We start from the raw sequence: 5,038 nt of genomic DNA on the forward strand, positions 1-5,038 counted from the left end.
ATTCGAAAATGAGTTCTCACAATTCATCAATGATGTCTAGCGGCATGTAGTGGTAATTTAGTAGAACAGAAAAATTTGAACCCCTAAGTGTAGTTACTGTGTGATCAAGTTCCTCTATCGAGAGTTCCGATAGGATGCAGATCATGAAAACTCATCAAATCCTAAACATCTGTCATATGCAAGACTTAATTAGTTTGAGTCTAATCGTGATTCCTATGAAAACTTCTTTCCATTATCATGCTGCTGTGGCCACAAACTTAAGGACTCAACTTCTTAGGTCGCATAGGACTACTTCTCAACTACTAAGGCTGATAGATCTCCTATAAGTGCACTCCTACTCCTACAGTGAATCTATTGCAGCCAATGAATACCGCAAGATCCCGAATGGCTAAGAACCATGTTTATATGTTGTCAAACTACAGCAATCCTACTATGAGCAATCGAGGCACCATAGGTCAAAAAACTATTCACACAACTATAGCATCAAGATAGTCATGGATGAGTAAGTAGGTATCTATGTAACTTCTTATTTTTGGTCACACTCAGTATCATTGTTCTCTAATAACCATCTATACTCTGATTCCAGTGTCTCCACACTGTAAACTTAAGATCCATCTATCCAAAAGAAAATGATCTATACATCAGTTGTTGAATCAATCACCATTCCCGTGATAATCATCGACTTAGAATATTTAGGAATTAATCTATAATGACACATGTCTTAAATTTTTAACTCTTTGAGAATATATATCATTGACCATTAACTCCTTGGACGATTCTAGAACACATTACTCTAGAATAAAAATAATTATTTATAATTTTTAATTTTAATAAATCAAATACAAACTTATGTTCTGAAAAATTATAATGTGTCAGCCAACAATTGGCTCACCAGATCACACATCTAACATAGTCATGCAAGAATATTGATATGGATACAAATGATCATTTTAGCCTATATATTAATATTAATTTAGCCTATGGAATATGGATACTATTTACGCTCTTTTAGTTTTTGTCCATACATATATGCCATCAAAAATTACTAATGTCTGGGGAGCAATCCCGTGACCCATCTTGAGCAGGAAAGGCCACAAGCAGGTCTTGCTTTATCATTGGAGAAAGATGGAGCACAAAATTTGGAACCAGTAAAATTTCATTAAGGTCATAAAATTCTCAGAAATAAAAACAAATGTACTTTAAAAAAACATAGACATATATATGTCACAAGCTTTTCCATATAGCAAAAATTGTAGAAGCAGATCATAACTGATAAATTTCAGCTTCAAATTGCAGCGGCCAACATATCCCCACCGCACCGTCAGCTTAGTTCTTTTGGTTCTCCGTAATCCCCCAAGTTTTTAGGATTTTAGGTTTGCATGCAAAGCATTCGAGGTGATTCTTCTTTTCATAGGATATCATTAACAAATGTAAAACTCCATATCGGAGAAATTCTTTGTGCACCGCATGCGGTGCAATGACAGTGCACCTCCCCTTCCTATTGGTCCACATAGCCACGTTTTTCAACACCATTAAATGTACCCATTAAATGCTTGTAGATTGATGAATACTTAATTTAGGACGCTAGAGGCACTAAATATTGTAATCATTAATGTTATTTTATTAAGAATTTAATGCTATCTAGTCTATTTTGCAGGTAATTGAGAGTTTGAGTTTATACAATTCAATTTGGACTCAAATTGGTTTAGATTTGAGTGAACCAAGTAATCAGCTCTTATTTCAGTGTGAACGCAACTTAAAGATCAAGGATCAAGAAGCAACCTCTCTAATCAAAGGCTCAGATTAAAAGATAAATGGAACTAAGTGTGAACACGACTTATTAATCAACGGAGGAGAATCAATATGAAGATCCAAAGATCCTTATTCACACTCCCATCTCTCTTTTTATGAAATCCTAGCCTCCTCACTCTATAAATAGAACCCCAAGGCCTCTCTCTTTTTCAATTAAGCCAACGCCTAAGTTCTCTTCAAGCTTCTCTCTTTCTCGCTCCCTCTTTTTCTTCTTCATAAGTCTAGGGGAGGTACTAATCCTAGCACAATATATTCCTCCATAGATCTCTTTTTCACATCCCATCAAATCTAGGAGAGGTTCTAATCCTAGTGCCGCTACACTTTCTCTGTTACATATCCGCTTCCATCAACCTTTCTTCCTTGAAGTTTCTGTACCAAGCCTTCCAGCCATCCTGTCACTGTCTGCACGGAGGAAGACGAAGGATTCAAGGAGACACATCCACCATCGGGCGCAGCAAGAAGATCAACTTGGTTTATTTATCTTGTATCATAATTTTATTTCTTTTCTTTATGTATGCTTTTTTATTAGATTAATGAAAAGTAATTTTATTTTTCATGCTTCTTTCTTAATTTTTTTATAATTTATTATTTTTTTCTTGTATTTTCAAAACAATCAACTAAGATCTCTGCGGATATGATTTTGACTCATCCTATCTACATAGTAGTGAGTAGGATTAATTTTGGTATGCTACGACATGCATCAAATTTTGACTCCATTGTCGAAGATCTTAGGTGATTGTTTTGAAAAAAAAATCTATAAAATAAAAAATATATATATTACTACTTTCTAGATTTTTATTTCTTACTTCAGATTGCTTGATTGCCTTTTATATATTTTTTTTTAAAATTTTTGCCTCATATTACTCTTCGTATATGGTAGATTTACTATTTTATATTTAGATTTCTTTTTTTGCATGCATAGAAATATTTTCTACTTCCTATAACCTAGCAATTTACTGCTTTCTATAGATTAGAATAATTTACTGTTTTATATAATTAGTGATTTTCTACTTCATAAGTAGATTAGATTCTTAGCATTTTATTTGGATTACGTAGTTATCTTTTATTCTTAACTGTGAGATTACCTTATTTGCATGTTAAGTAGTTACTTTATTTATTATTGCCTATTATTCCTAATGATTTACTGCTTTCTATAGCTTAGAATAATTTATTACCCTAAAAGTAGATTTGATTTATTACTTTATTTGTAGAATACCTACTTGCCTTTTAATCTTAGTATGATTTACTTTTCATTTAGTTAGATTCACTTGATCTTCTAATATCTAATTAACCTAATTTGAAAACTTACTTTTTATTTCTTCTTGCTAAAAGATAACATAATATAAAAGGAATACAACGATAATACATAACACTTGATTAATATAAATAAATCAATTAAATTTTAAAATCCACTTAATATGTTTGGATATCTTTTCCTTTTGCATTGCATATTTTTATAAAAAAAAAATCTTAAGGGCAAAACCCTAATCAACATAAGGTGGGGATTCATCACCCTTTCTTGACCCATAAATCACCATATTGCAATTACATTGACCTAAACTTCTAATTTAAAATCGATTAGACGTTGATCCTTAAAGATCCTCGAGCTCAGTAGAATAAGAAATCCTAAAAATTAGATCAGGTTCAGGTTAGTCAGTTTAACTGGTGTCTAGGAAAGTGGTTTAGAGATTATGTCTCGAAGAAAGGTGGTTCATTAATTGATTCCATTCGCTAACCTGGCCAACACAGTTGGTGTCTAAGAAAAGCAATGGGGGGACCCCTACCAACCTTACACTTACCTGGCCAGTTGAGCAGCTAGTCTGCTACTTGGAGTGCTTGAAGGTGACCTTGGCAGTTAGAAGCTGTCTAAATCTAGGATAACCCATAGATAGGATTGATTGAACTACTTGATTGTTGACTAAAAATATCAAATCTAATTAATTCTTCTCTATCTTCTTAGCATTAGAACTCCTTAAGTTTTCTTCTTTAGAATTCTTTTCCCTCCTCCTACTCTCCTCTTCTCTTTCAAAAAAAAAAAACTTGTTGAAATTAAAACTCGGTGAGATCTTTTGGGTGTATGCTAGGATGCTGATCATTACAACCTGATTTACACCTATTAGACCTAGAGCTAGAAAAAATGATTTGAATAAATTAAATCAAAATCATGGATCCAAAACAAGAGACTGACCCACCATGATAATTGAAAGAGTATTTTACTCCCTTATCTTAGACTTACTCGTCATGTATCCAGCCTCCTCCTATGGAGGCGGCACAATACGAAATCAAGTCAACATTATTCAAATGCTTCCATCATTCTATGGACTGACGAATGAGGATCCGTATAAATACTTGGACGAATTTCTTGAGATATGCTCCACAGTAAAAATTCAAAACTTCTCCGATGATGCCCTCAGGTTGAAACTGTTCTCTTTTTCACTTAAGGACAAAGCCAAGCATTGGTTAAACTCCCTAGATTCCATAATCATTTCAACTTTGGACCATCTTCAGAGAAAATTCATCAAGAAATACTTTTCAATTGAAAAAATGAATCAAATTAGAAAAGCCATCACTAATTTTTTCCAATTGGATGGTGAACTTTTTCATGAGACATGAAAAAGGTTAAGAGATCTTATTCGTAAATGCCCCCACCACGCTGTCCCTAAATGGCAACTTGTTCAGTGTTTCTACGATGGTCTATCGAAAAACACCGACAAATGATCGATGCATCGTGTGGTGGGACATTCATGCTAAAGAGTGAGGATGAGGCTTGGCAGCTCTTTGAAACACTTAGTGAGAACTCCCTACATCACATGTCTGCCACCTCTAGAGAACAATCCATGTCTCAACAGAAAAGAGATAGAATCTATTAGATTGAAATATTATGGATATCCACAGTAAGATAGATCAGTTGTCTCAAAAATTAGACCATCTTCTGAATACCGGACACTCTTCGATTCTACCTAATCCAGTGCAAAATGTTTGTGCATTGTGTGCAAGCCCGACTCATTTTGTTAGTGAATGTCCAATCGCTCCTTAATTTTTTGAATTTGTGCATGAGCAGGTCCAGCAAGCTCAAGCCCAACAAGCTCGTAGATCAGGAAATGATCCATATTCGAACATTATAACTCCAACTGGAGAAACCACACAAATTTTTTCTGAAGATCATAGCCAGTGGTTGGCCCTGCTGTACCTAGATCAAATTATCAAGATCCGATATATAGGCATG

The 5,038-nt window shown here is 34.1% G+C and overlaps 1 non-coding gene across 1 annotated transcript; it reads right to left on the minus strand.

Annotated features, from left to right (window-relative positions):
• Positions 1–4,363: 4,363 nt before the first annotated feature.
• On the minus strand, positions 4,364–4,469 carry LOC140854975 (small nucleolar RNA R71). The gene has a single exon (XR_012138068.1). It is a non-coding gene; the product is annotated as a small nucleolar RNA R71 (small nucleolar RNA).
• Between the last annotated feature and the right edge of the window lie 569 nt (positions 4,470–5,038).

Source organism: Elaeis guineensis, chromosome 1 (genome assembly GCF_000442705.2).
Source record: "Elaeis guineensis isolate ETL-2024a chromosome 1, EG11, whole genome shotgun sequence".
NCBI classification, from domain to species: Eukaryota; Viridiplantae; Streptophyta; class Magnoliopsida; order Arecales; family Arecaceae; genus Elaeis; species Elaeis guineensis.